Source organism: Lissotriton helveticus, chromosome 11 (genome assembly GCF_964261635.1).
Source record: "Lissotriton helveticus chromosome 11, aLisHel1.1, whole genome shotgun sequence".
In the NCBI taxonomy this organism is placed as follows: domain Eukaryota; kingdom Metazoa; phylum Chordata; class Amphibia; order Caudata; family Salamandridae; genus Lissotriton; species Lissotriton helveticus.
Genome location: NC_136072.1, coordinates 827,508,134 through 827,522,760, shown reverse-complemented (window position 1 = coordinate 827,522,760; position 14,627 = coordinate 827,508,134). Strand labels below are relative to the sequence as shown.

Below are 14,627 nucleotides of genomic sequence, written 5' to 3'. Positions count from 1 at the left end.
TTAATTTACCGTTATGTTTCCTTTGCCCGGAGGGGGGTGAGGTGTGGCTCGCTATTCTATTCTAGTGCTTATGACTATTGATGAGGATCCCCTAGAAGAGAAGGATTAGTTACTTACCTGTAATCCTAGTTCTCTTCCAGGGGTATCCTCATCAAAAAGTCATAAGCAACTCTCCCGCCTCTCCGGGCAAAGGTTCATTGTGTTTTAATAAGTTTAATGTCAACTCTTTGTGTTATGGCTTTTTGAGTCACTGTAAAAAACAACTGACCTAACTGTCACCCCTGAGGCATGATGGGAAGCTGGGGGTCATGACTGCCTTAAAGGCACGGTGCCAGTTTATCTCTATTGCTATGAGGTAGTTTTTCAGCCTTTTTAGGCTCTGTTTCTGCAATGCAGCCTGGGAGCTGTATATGCTTTCAGTCCTATCTGAGAGTTTCTGCTGATTGCTAAGCATTAAAACAGTTTTAAAACATGTTCTGCTGTTGTTTTTCACTGTTTCTAATGTATTCTTTTATGATATAATGGGGAGTCCTTACAGCATTATTCAGCTCTAGTGTGTGTAAGGCTGCATTTGCTTTTTTATTATACATATATATATATATATATCTATATATATATATATATATATCTATACCGCAACATCTCAAAGCACTGTGCAACTATTGACGAAGGCACTGGGTGAAATCCCGCTATTAAGCAAAAACGAAATTTTGAATACTCGCCTGTTACAATCAATTTCAAAAGCTTTATTCTACAGCAAGTCATAAAAGCAATTTACATCCTAACATTAGACAATAAATACTATCCTAAAATTCATATTATTTAAAACACACATTAAACACTTTATGCTGTCACTTCCAATACACAATATAAAATATTCCATCAAGAATTACTATAAAAATTAATCATACATAAGAACCATGGTGACGATAATTCATTAAGCTGCAAGTTTGTTTTAAAGTGCGGGTGCGAATAGTCCAGGCCCATCCTAACAATTTTGCAACAGCAACCGCAAAGTAAGGTGTGCAATCTGTTTCCAGTATTCTAAGCGCCTCTATGTGCCTGCGTGTTCCTAAATTAAGGCACACTGGTTTTATCCACTTGCGACGCGGGCAATCATAAAGAGGGCAAGCAAACAGTAAGTGAGCAACATTCTCGGTTAAGTCTTTACAGTAATAACATTTCTCATCCCGGTTCGCAGACCAGTTTTGTGTAAATTAGTTTAAAGGAAGAGTTCCGGATCTGAATTGAAAATACAGTTTTCTGTCAAGCGGCTTTTCAATGATGTCCCAGTAGGGTTCACAACATGGTACTGCTTTAATATCAAGAAAACAACGGGTCAATTTGGAGTTGGATCTAGTACAAAAGACAGATGACCGAACCATGTCCCAATACTTTTCCTTCAAAATGCTCTTTGATGGAAAACATGATACATTTGTATTAGCCCATAGGTAGTCTAGATCCAGCTTAGATAATAAACCCGGTATTTCCTTAAGCCACAAGATGGTATGAAAGCGGTCTGCCTTGATGATATCCGCTAATGCGGCAGCATAATGAGCTAGTTCCGGGGTTGTCATTAACCGTCTCCATTATAGCAGAGGGCGTAGACAAGTTAAGTCCTCTATACTTTTCCTACCAAGATCATACAATAGAGGAACAGTGGGAGTACTTTGTGGTACCCCCAACTAGGCGCCGCAAGAACCTATTTTCTGCCAGTGACAGGTCCTTCAGATTAGAGAATCCCTATAGTTACGATCCGTACAGTGAGGCACTTATCACCTTCATATTATAAATTTCTAAAGCGGGGGTGATTGGTTTAGTCAACGAGGCTCTGTGTTTAAGAGCTACCACACCCGCTAACTGATTGAATTTTAGAACTCCCATGTCGATGTGATTCTTCCATCTCATGTTACCCTGAAGGGATATTCCTAAATATGTAAAAGCCTCTACCTTAAAAGTGATTCATACACATAAACTTGGTCTTAGAAGTATTCAACTCTAGACCGCGGTTTTGACAAAACTCACCAAATGCATTAACTGCCTTCTGGAGCCCACTAGGAGTTCGTGATACTATCAGCGTGTCGTCCGCAAACACGAGGACCGGCACGCGAGCCCCTGCTAGAATTGGTGCATCTGTGGGGGACCTTCTTAAGTAATCCACAATACCATTAATGTATATGGAAAACAGTGTGGGGGCCAAGACACACGCCTGCCTTACCCCACGTTCCACAGGGAAAGAATCGGTCACTTCACCCTGTGCCCCCCACCTGATTCTAGCATAGTTGTTTTCAAGCAGGCGGACAAGCAATGTTAACAATTCTGGACTTATGCCAGCTTCAGCAAGCACTCTCCAGAGTTTTGGCCGTGGAATTAAATCAAAAGCTGATTTTAAGTCGACAAATACAGCATAAAGAGGGCCATTGATCAAGGTCACGTTCCTCCTGTAGAGCGCTACAAAAAATAGAAAACCTGGTCAATTGAGCTAGTCAGGGGGCGAAACCCAGCTTGATATGGAGACAAAATATCTTTTTCAGCTATCCAAGATTGGAGCTTGTTCTGCACTAAACGACCTATCAGTTTTTGTGCTGAATCTATAAGACTGATCGGTCTATAGTTGCTGGGTAGCGATTTGTCACCCTTTTTAAAAACTGGAATTATTTCCGCACCCTTCCAAGAAACGGGTATAGGTGCACCCTGTGCCACTGAGTTAGCTAGCCATGTAAAATACTGACACCATGATTCCCGATCACTTAAAAACACATCAGCAGGAATACCATCCATACCTGGCGCTCTTCCCCCTGTCACACAGTCTAGAGCAATACTGACATCTTTTGCGGTGAATATTTGGCAGCTGTAAAAGACCATGGAGGATGGGGTATAACAATCTGCCGCTAAGTTACAGGCATACTGCGGTTTAAAAAAATCTATCCATAGGTTTTTAGCAACATTATCTTGTGGGGATTCTGCTGTCCCTCCTCTGTCCCACTTAACAATTGCCCAAAATTGCTTTTGATCTTTAGCGGCACAAGCGAATTTCAGGTCACGTCAATGATCCTCGTCCCACTGTTTCTTGGCTTTTTTTGGGGCTTTTCTATTTGTGTCCCTGGCCTTCCTCCCTCCTGTGATATTCCTAGCCCTGAGTTCAGTACTAAGGTTCTGACGGGCTATTCTACAGGATTGGTCATACCACCCTAACCTAGGTAGTTTTTTCGTAACCTTGCTTTGTTTTATTGTTTTCTGGTAGAACCCCTTGATCCTGGTGAAAAAATTAGTGTGAGCCTCTGCCATGATATCGGAAAAATTTGGTTTATTACTATGTAATTTCAGATTGTTTACTTCCTCGACCACTACTCTCTTAAGATCCTCAATCTTCTCAGGATCTTCTATCAATCTACCCCATTTTACATGACGCTGATTGTTTGAGAGAACTATATCTAAGGTCACCTTGTCGCCCCCAAGACTTGTTTCTCTCATCTCTATGTCAATTTGGAAATCCATGCAGAGAGGATTGTGATCACTTTCAATTCTACTTTTTACAATCATATCTTTCAGCCTGTGCCAATCCCTAATATCCACCAAAAAGTAGTCTATTCGGCTAGTTGACCTTCCATTATCGAATGTATTACTTCCCTGGCGGTCTGATAGGGTACGCCCATTTGTTGCTGTAAGACCCCTTGCCAGGCATAGACTCTTAATTTGGATAGCCACAGCAGACCATCTTTTAACCACAGCCAGTTCTAGCTGGGGGACTCCCCATCTGCTATCCTCCTCTGAGGCCAGAATCCGGTCCTCGTGTCCTAGAGGTTCAAAAGTAGTGTTAAAGTCACCCCCTACTATGATAGATAGCTGAGTCGGCAACAACTCAAGCTCTTGATCAAGGACAGATATTACTTCAGATGTATTCCCCCCCAACCCCCCTGGCATAAATGTTAAAAATAGCCGCCCTTTGGCCATTTGCCCACGTAATGTTGACTGCTAATATATCGCTTGATGTAAGGGTCCTTTGCTGAATTTTACAGTGCAATGATTGGCGTACCCATATTATCAAACCTCCGGACGGGCGCCCTTTAAGATTTTTCAAGCTGGGATATAGAAGTTAACAAACCCAAGTCGATAGACTGGAGTCAATGACCATGTTTCCTGAAACAGGATAATATCATGTTGGTCAATAAAGTCGCTCCATTCTGGGGAAGTCAGTTTATTTGCTATTCCGGCGAGATTCCAAGAAAGGAAGATCAGCCTTGTCTTTTCTGTGGTTAGGCATACATCCCCTGGAGGTGTCAGCCGGTCTTGTCTTGCAGGCTCCGAATCATCTTTGGGCTCTAGGTTGACAGTGGGCATGTCTAGTGGTTTGAAGGGAGAGACTATAATACCAATTATACTCTCCGAGTTGCTCACGGTTAGCTGTGCAGGGACTTCCCTATCTGGGCCTCTTTCACTTAAATTAAGTAATCCCCTCCTTCTTGCTATGGGTGCAGTAGGCACACTGCCCTTATTAGCGGTAGTACAGAAATTGTCAAGCACTGTTAAGTCATTACATTCGGTGGTTTCACCCCAACCAAGTCAATCACATTCATTGAGATTGGATAGTGCTGAAAACCTATTATCAAGGCTCAGTCCCCAATCACTATTTTGGCCACCCCTAACCCTTCCCTTTGACACCAAGTTCCACTTAGTTCTCAATATACTTGGATTCAGAACATTTCCTTTTCTAGGATAAAAGAACTCGAGAGTTAGAGGGACTATGTCTGCAGTTCTACGTTGAGGGGGGAACAAATTAGGCAGGATATTGGGGAGTACGTCAGGCCCTGAAAAATTCACCACTACACAATCACCCCCAAATGTTTTAGGGCTATTCCCTATCCAGTCAACTCTTCTTGCCATGACTAGTTCCCCCGCTAGCTGCTGCTTACCCCAAGGAGATATTACCATATTGTTAGATAGCCAATGTGATGCTTTACTTAGCAGAGACGAAGTAGATTCCGTCTGGCCATGCTTCAGGGGTGGTACATTAGCCAAGACGAAAACAAGGGGAGAGGCCTCTACAATGAGCTCTACGGGGCCTTTCTCTGGACACGATGCAGTTTGTCCCGCTAGCCTTGCTGAGGGACCTTCTTCAGATAGTGCTTGGTCCCCTACCACTTGATGATGAATAGGGGGAGGGTTTGGTGCTGTTGTCTCACTACCCCCAACCGTGGGCCCCACAGGTACTCTTTTTGGCTCAACTCTACATGCCACTTGATTCGGTATATCCCCCACCTCCTCTATGGTCTTCTTTAGGAGCCCCCCAAGTCTGTGAACCTCTTCTGTTAGCTGATCAATTTTTGCTACCAATGGTTTGATGATGCCCTTCATCTTTATGTCAATCATGCTCATTAATTTCTTAAGCTGGACATCTCCCAAAATATTACTCCCCCCGTTCTCCCCCCTTCCTTCATCCATGTCACAATTTTTTGGCGGTGAGGCTGGTCTTTTTCTGCTCGAGCGTAGCCCACCGCGTTTTGGTTGACCCTTATTGCACCCTCTGGTGACTCTAGGTGCAAGCAAGGACACTGTGGCCGGGGATTTTTCCTCTGCTGAGTCTGCGTCATCCTCGTCTACCTTTTCGGGCATAGCAGTTGCCGATACATTCAGTATGGGAATTTCATTATTGCTCTGCTCAAGCACAGAAGCATCATTACTACTATTTGGCTCCAATAGATCTACTCGAATAGGTTCGGGCATGGTGGTGATAGGTGAAATGCTCCGGCCCAATGAAGACCTTCTCTCATTATTAATTTTTGCGACGACCTGTACTAGATAATTGTCCATGATGTTATTAGGTGCAGTTGGAGTCTTTTGCTTGGACATGACAACCTATACTATTGTGTAAGACCACTTGCAACTTAATATTATAATGCTCAGGGATAAAATACAATCCCAAACCACGAAACTCAATTTGACCACAATAGACCAAGAGTTTTCAAAGATAATGATAAATAGTACAACTCACAATGATTTTCGGGCAAAGGACTTAGCCCAGTCCAGTCACGTCCTGTCTCGGACTGTCTAAGACTGTCCGCCCTTTGTCCGGGCTTAGTCCGGCGCTGTCCCGCGCGCGTCGCGGGGGTTTGTCGCAGTAATTTATGCGCCCCTGGCGCGGTATCCGACCGCTAGGGCTGCTGGGATATGTGGTCCAGCAGGCCCGCGCTCCACTCGGCGTCCGCTTCCTGGTCGTAAGCTGCGGCGGCGGGAGGCGAGCCCCTGTGACCACGAGTCAGGTCAGTGAAACAGCAGGTTGCCGGTTAGAGTCCTTGAAACGCTGTGGAAAGATTCCCCGCTCTGCTGGGGTTGTCGCTGTAATTTATGCGCCCCTGGCGCGGTATCCGGCCGCTAGGGCTGCTGGGATATGTGGTCCAAAAGGGGGTGGTGATGGACGGAGCATATGAACCAATCAAACACTCACACCCAGTCAAAAGATCTGGGTTTGATCCATCACCGTTCTTTAGCCCACTCTGCCACCCCAGTTCAGACATGGCTACATGCAAATCAGTCTGACCCTGTGCCTCATGGGAACAGTCCAGCCCAAACTGCCAAGCCATGCCTTCCCTGGACCGGAAACAAGCTTCCGAGGACCGGTTTCTGGCATTCCAGCCGTCTTCAGCCCGGCTTGCTTGAATCCAGTGGCAAAGTGAGCAAGGGACTCACGTCTGAGCATACCCTGCCACACTTATGGCGGCCAAAGCGGTACAAAAGGGGTTGGTGATGGACAGAGCATATGAACCAATCAAACACTCACACCCAGTCAAAAGATCTGGGTTTGATCCATCACCGTTCTTTAGCCCACTCTGCCACCCCAGTTCTGACATGGCTATATGCAAATCAGTCTGACCCTGTGCCTCATGGGAACAGTCCAGCCCGAACTGCCAAGCCATGCCTTCCCTGGACCGGAAACAAGCTTCCGAGGACCGGTTTCTGGCATTCCAGCCGTCTTCAGCCCGGCTTGCTTGAATCCAGTGGCAAAGTGAGCAAGGGACTCACGTCTGAGCATACCCTGCCACACTTATGGCGGCCAAAGCGGTACAAAAGGGGGTGGTGATGGACGGAGCATATGAACCAATCAAACACCCACACCCAGTCAAAAGATCTGGGTTTGATCCATCACCGTTCTTTAGCCCACTCTGCCACCCCAGTTCAGACATGGCTATATGCACCTTCATCTTTACGACGTTCGGCATCGAGGAGCAGAACCCCTCCGTCGCCGTCGGCTCATCGACATTCGACGTCGAGACGAAGGGATGTTCAGGCATCGTCTGCAAGGCACTCGACGCCGAGGAACAGGGAAACGGCGTAGAGACCGGGTTCAACAACAGACCGGAGATCGATGTCGAGAAGGAGGTCCAGATCGGCGTCGAGAGGCGCCAAGTCATGGGTCTCCTTCACAGCACAAGGAAGCTTCCCCTGCTGTGCACTTGTCTCCAAGATGGCTCCTTCCCCTGCATCACTGGAGTAAGGATACAGGAGCAACGCAGCGGATGCAGGAATACACCAGTCCTCTTCATAGGTCACCCTTACAGAGAATGGTACAGGAAGTGGACAGATCTCATTCGCCGAGGCGTGAGGAGCGAAGGGACAGATCATGGGAGCGTAGACATAGTTCCCATCATAAAAGAAGACGGTCACCTACGTGGTCTTCTTCTTCTTCAACTCGATCCTCGAAAAGGAACTATTCTCCCACCCTATCGGACAGCCCTCTATCTAGAGGGTCTCCGATAGATGACAGCAACACCAACCATGATGTGCTTCAGAGAGGGGCTCAGAAGCTAAACATCGAGATGTCAACACCTCAGGGGGCAACAACAGTCATCTTTGAGACTCTGCATCAGAGGGCAGCCTCTAGTCCGTTACTTCCCCTGGTTCCTGGACTTCTGAGCCCGTAATGGACATTTTCCTGACTCCAGCTGCGATTAAAGCCGCTCCGGCTAGGATTCAGAAGAAGTACAAGCCTGCCTCCACAGACCCTGTATTCTTGAAGACAGACCCGCCTGCGGATTCTGTTATAATCGCAGCAGCGAGGAAAACTCACGCTGTAGCTGCTTCTTCATCAGTCCCACCCGATAAAAAAAGTAGGTCCCAAGACTCTTAAGGACGTAAAGTGTGCGGGTCTGCACCGTCGTCACTGAAAGTCTCCAGTGCAGCAACCTTATTAGGTCGCTATGACAAGGCCTTGTGGGATTCTTTCGACCGCTTCAAAGAGAAGTTGCCAAAAGAGGATCAAAAGGACTTTGAGGAGGTCATCACGGAAGGGTCGCTTGTTGCCAACCAAGTGATCAGCACGGCAGTGGATGGTGCTACACTATCGGTGCATTCATATGCCCATGGGATTTGCGCCAGGAGATCCTCCTGGTTGAGGCTGACAGCCCTCAAGCCGGATGCTCAGCAGAGAATCCTGAATCTCCCGTCCTCCGGCTCCTCCCTGTTTAGCACCCATACAGATGACGAAATGGGCAGAATGAAGGCAGAGCTCGATACCCTCAAAGCCGTCGGCTTGGAGAAGAAGGAATTCAAGTACAGGCCCAACTAGCTCAAGGGATACCAGCAGAGGGTTTAAACCCCTCAATGGTCCCAGGGCAAAAGCCAAGGCAAGTCGCAGTACCAAGGCTGTAAATCAAACAGAGGTAGAGGTGGTCACCAGCAGCAGCCCTCTAACACGGCCAGATCGGCAGGGAAGCAATGGCGGGAGATTCCTCTAGCGCCGTTGTCCACATCATCTGGCAGAGTGGTGGAGCATCACAAAAGATCGTTGGGTGCTCAGTATACTGGCCAGTGGATAGCACTACGTTTTCTCCAAAAAGATCTCGTCCTCACCAGTTAAAGTTGCGCCGGCAGGAAGTGGTAACCCTTCTGTGAAAAAAGGCCATAGAAGAGGTTCCTTCCACGCAGCGAGGGAAGGGAGTTTATTCCAAGTACTTTCTTGTGCCCAAAAGAGATCAGGATTCAGAAAAGGGGGTGGTGATGAACAGAGTGCCTGAATTAAGCAGTCCACTCTTACCCAGTCCAAAGATCAGGGCTTGATCCATCACCGTTTTTTAGCTCACTGCACCATCCCAGCTCAGAACTTGGCTATATGCAAATTAGTCTGTTCCTGTCCCAGTGCATGATGGGAACAGGGCAAACCAAACTACCAAGCCAATTCTTGTACTGGGAAGGAAACAAGCTTCCGGGGACCGGTTTCTGCCATTTCAGGCGTCTTCGGCCCGGCTTGCTTGAATCCTGATGGTGCAATGAGCAAGGGACTCACATCTGAGTATACCCTTCCACGCTTATGGTGGACAAAATGATTCAGAAAAGGGGGTGGTGATGAACAGAGTGCCTGAATTAAGCAGACCACTCTTACCCAGTCCAAAGATCAGGGCTTGATCCATCACCGTTTTTTAGCTCACTGCACCATCCCAGCTCAGAACTTGGCTATATGCAAATTAGTCTGTTCCTGTCCCAGTGCATGATGGGAACAGGGCAAACCAAACTACCAAGCCAATTCTTGTACTGGGAAGGAAACAAGCTTCCGGGGACCGGTTTCTGCCATTTCAGGCGTCTTCGGCCCGGCTTGCTTGAATCCTGATGGTGCAATGAGCAAGGGACTCACATCTGAGTATACCCTTCCACGCTTATGGTGGACAAAATGATTCAGAAAAGGGGGTGGTGATGAACAGAGTGCCTGAATTAAGCAGACCACTCTTACCCAGTCCAAAGATCAGGGCTTGATCCATCACCGTTTTTTAGCTCACTGCACCATCCCAGCTCAGAACTTGGCTATATGCAAATTAGTCTGTTCCTGTCCCAGTGCATGATGGGAACAGGGCAAACCAAACTACCAAGCCAATTCTTGTACTGGGAAGGAAACAAGCTTCCGGGGACCGGTTTCTGCCATTTCAGGCGTCTTCGGCCCGGCTTGCTTGAATCCTGATGGTGCAATGAGCAAGGGACTCACATCTGAGTATACCCTTCCACGCTTATGGTGGACAAAATGATTCAGAAAAGGGGGTGGTGATGAACAGAGTGCCTGAATTAAGCAGACCACTCTTACCCAGTCCAAAGATCAGGGCTTGATCCATCACCGTTTTTTAGCTCACTGCACCACCCCAGCTCAGAACTTGGCTATATGCAAATTAGTCTGTTCCTGTCCCAGTGCATGATGGGAACAGGGCAAACCAAACTACCAAGCCAATTCTTGTACTGGGAAGGAAACAAGCTTCCGGGGACCGGTTTCTGCCATTTCAGGCGTCTTCGGCCCGGCTTGCTTGAATCCTGATGGTGCAATGAGCAAGGGACTCACATCTGAGTATACCCTTCCACGCTTATGGTGGACAAAATGATTCAGAAAAGGATCAGGAGCACAAGTTCAGACCTATCCTGGACCATCGCTTGCTGAACAGAGTCATCGTGAAGGAGAAGTTTCGCATGTTGGCCCTTCATCAAATATGTCCACATCTGCAAGCAGGAGATTGGATGTGTTCGGTGGACCTCCAAGATGCCTACTTCCATATACCTATAAATCCACATCATCGCAAGTATCTGCGGTTTGTAGTTGGCGGCAAACACTATCAGTGCAAGGTCTTATCCTTCGGACTGAATTCTGCCCCACAAGTCTTTACCAAGTGCATGGCAGTGGTGGTGGCCGCCCTACACAGAAGAGGTCTGTTCGTCTACCCTTAGTTAGACGATTGGCTCCTCAAAGGGCCATTTCCAGGTCTGTCTACATCTACTACACAGACTAGGTCTTCATGTCAACATGGAGAAGTCTGTACAACAGCCCACCCAGACGATCCATTATTTGGGATCGACTCTGGATTCAAACAAAGGAAGAGCATTTCCTTCGGAGGAGAGACTTTCTTCAATGCAGCAGAAGTGCAAGGCTCTGCTTCAGACAGATCGCCCAGCAGTCCGACAAGTGGCACCTCTGCTGCGGTCAATGGCCTCCTGCATATTTCTCATCCCAAACGCCAAGCTGAGAATGAGACCATTGCAACAAGATCTAGAAGACAAGTGAGACCAAGCAATTGGTCACTGGGAGGATCGGATTCTGCTCTCCCAAGCAGCAGAATCATTCATCATGTGGTGGACTCGGCCGCAGAATCTGTTGGTGGGAGTCCAGTTCCAGTGCAATCGTTGATAACGGATGCATCTCTGCAAGGATCGGGGCACACATGGGGTGCCTTCAAATGCGGGGCCAGTGGTCCACGAAAGAACAGTCCTACCACATAAACATGTTGGAGCTACGAGCAGTCCATCTTGTTCTGAAAGCTTTCTTGCCGTCGATCACCTCCAACTCAGTCCTGATCGAAACAGACAACACGACCACCATGTATTATCTGAACAAGCAGGGTGGTACGCACTCTCGCCCTCTCTCCCTGAAGGCTCAAGCAATCTGGCACTGGCTTCTGGCCCGGAACCTCTCCATAGTGGAAGTGCACCTTCAGGGAGAGCAGAACGTCCAAGCAGACGTGCTCAGTAGGCACTTCGAAGATTAGCCAGACTGGGTGCTGCACGACGAGGTGGTGGCAGATATTTTCCAACAGTGGGGTTGTCCATCAATAGATTTGTTTGCAGATGACAAAAATAAAAAATGCCACGCCTTCGCATCCAGATTCCACCGTCCAGGGACAAGGGGGAATGCACTTTTGATGGATTGGTCAGAGACATTTGTTTATGCCTTTACTCCTCTGCCTCTGATCCCGAAGGTGGTGTCCAAGCTCTTAAAATCCAACATTAAGATGATTCTGATAGCTCCAGACTAGCCAGGTCAGTGGTGGTACCCGGACCTTCTGCAGTTGTCGGTGCTACCCCACAGGAGACTGCCTTACAGAGCGAACCTGCTGACCAAAATGGACAGGAGGATTCTCCATCCCAGCTTTCCCTCGCTGAACTTGGCAGCATGACTCCTGAGGTCCTACAATACAGACACTTGAATCTGCCGCAGGACTGCATGCATATTCTGAAAGGGGCTAAGAGGCCTTCCACAAGAGCGTCGTACGCTTTTAAGTGGAAGAGATTCTACATATGGTGTGTTGAAAATTATTTTGACCCTACGAAGGGGCAGGAAGAAGTCATTCTTCCTTACCTTCTGTATTTAGCTAAAGCAGGTTTGAAATATGCCTCAATCAGGGTTCATTTGTCAGCCATTAGGGTATGCAGAAAATTACCCAACCAACCTTCTTTTTTTCAAATGTAGATGGTTAAGGATTTCCTACAGGGGTTGAAAAAAGTGTATCCCCCTGTTCGAACACCTTCTCCTTCCTGGGAATTGAATCTGGTGCTGTCTTCATTATTGGGTCCTCCTTTTGAGCCCATTCATTAAGCCACATTGCAGCACCTGACGTGGAAGGCCGCATTTCTGGTAGCGATAACATCAGCACGCAGAGTAAGTCAAATCCAAGCGCTGTGTACAAAAGAACCATATACTGTGTTTCACCACAACAGGGTAGTATTAAGGGCTCACCCTGTTTTTTTTTACCAAAGGTTATATCTGATTTCCATATTAATCAGTCAATCTCCCTACCATCTTTTTTCCAAATCCCGCGACTCCTGCGCAGATGTCGCTACACTCCTTGGACCTCAAAAGAGTGCTTATTCTATTTGGAGGGTACCAAGGGCATAAGGAAATCGAATCAATTGTTTCTGAATTATGGTGCCATGAGAACAGGTTTCCCAACCTCCAAGAGATCCATTTCAAGATGGATAGTGTCCTGTATAAAATTGGTATACCTGTTGGCACATAAACCCCTTTTGTTGTCTCCTAAAGCACACTCCACTAGGGGAAAAGCGTCCACAGTAGCTTTCTTGCATGATGTTCTAATGGCGGAGATTCTCAAGGCAGCAACCTGGAGATCGGTTCAGACTTTCACAAGGCATTATTGTCTAGAATCCGATTCCAGGACGGATACTCAAGTGGGCCAGGCCTCCTTGAGGAATCTATTCGGATAGTCTTGGTTCTATCCAGGCTTAGTTATCTGAGCTGGTTGGTTAATTTACCGTTATGTTTCCTTTGCCCGGAGGGGGATGAGGTGTGGCTCGCTATTCTATTCTAGTGCTTATGACTATTGATGAGGATCCCCTAGAAGAGAAGGATTAGTTACTTACCTGTAATCCTAGTTCTCTTCCAGGAGTATCCTCATCAAAAAGTCATAAGCAACTCTCCCGCCTCTCCGGGCAAAGGTTCATTGTGTTTTAATAAGTTTAATGTCAACTCTTTGTGTTATGGCTTTTTGAGTCACTATAAAAAACAACTGACCGAACTGTCACCCCTGAGGCATGATGGGAAGCTGGGGGTCATGACTGCCTTAAAGGCACGGTTCTGCAATGCAGCCTGGGAGCTGTATATGCTTTCAGTCCTATCTGAGAGTTTCTGCTGATTGCTAAGCATTAAAACAGTTTTAAAACATGTTCTGCTGTTGTTTTTCACTGTTTCTAATGTATTATTGTATGATGTAATGGGGAGTCCTTACAGCATTATTCAGCTCTAGTGTGTGTAAGGCTGCATTTGCTTTTTTATTATACATATATATATATATATATATCTATATATATATATATATAGATATATATATATATATATCTATACCGCAACATCACTTTCAATTCTACTTTTTACAATCATATCTTTCAGCCTGTGCCAATCCCTAATATCCACCAAAAAGTAGTCTATTCGGCTAGTTGACCTTCCATTATCGAATGTATTACTCCCCTGGCGGTCTGATAGGGTACGCCCATTTGTTGCTGTAAGACCCCTTGCCAGGCATAGACTCTTAATTTGGATAGCCACAGCAGACCATCTTTTAACCACAGCCAGTTCTAGCTGGGGGACTCCCCATCTGCTATCCTCCTCTGAGGCCAGAATCCGGTCCTCGTGTCCTAGAGGTTCAAAAGTAGTGTTAAAGTCACCCCCTACTATGATAGATAGCTGAGTCGGCAACAACTCAAGCTCTTGATCAAGGACAGATATTACTTCAGATGTATTCCCCCCCAACCCCCCTGGCATAAATGTTAAAAATAGCCGCCCTTTGGCCATTTGCCCAGGTAATGTTGACTGCTAATATATCGCTTGATGTAAGGGTCCTTTGCTGAATTTTACAGTGCAATGATTGGCGTACCCATATTATCAAACCTCCGGACGGGCGCCCTTTAAGATTTTTCAAGCTGGGATATAGAAGTTAACAAACCCAAGTCGATAGACTGGAGTCAATGACCATGTTTCCTGAAACAGGATAATATCATGTTGGTCAATAAAGTCGCTCCAATCTGGGGAAGTCAGTTTATTTGCTATTCCGGCGAGATTCCAAGAAAGGAAGATCAGCCTTGTCTTTTCTGTGGTTAGGCATACATCCCCTGGAGGTGTCAGCCGGTCTTGTCTTGCAGGCTCCGAATCATCTTTGGGCTCTAGGTTGACAGTGGGCATGTCTAGTGGTTTGAAGGGAGAGACTATAATACCAATTATACTCTCCGAGTTGCTCACGGTTAGCTGTGCAGGGACTTCCCTATCTGGGCCTCTTTCACTTAAATTAAGTAATCCCCTCCTTCTTGCTAGGGGTGCAGTAGGCACACTGCCCTTATTAGCGGTAGTACAGAAATTGTCAAGCACTGTTAAGTCA

At 46.7% G+C, this 14,627-nt stretch overlaps 1 protein-coding gene across 4 annotated transcripts in view; it reads left to right on the top strand.

The window, feature by feature from the left end:
- Nucleotides 1-14,627, top strand: part of LOC144792108 (myoferlin-like) — a 2,487,894-nt gene that overhangs the window by 503,392 nt on the left and 1,969,875 nt on the right. The gene's annotated exons all lie outside the window — the stretch shown is intronic.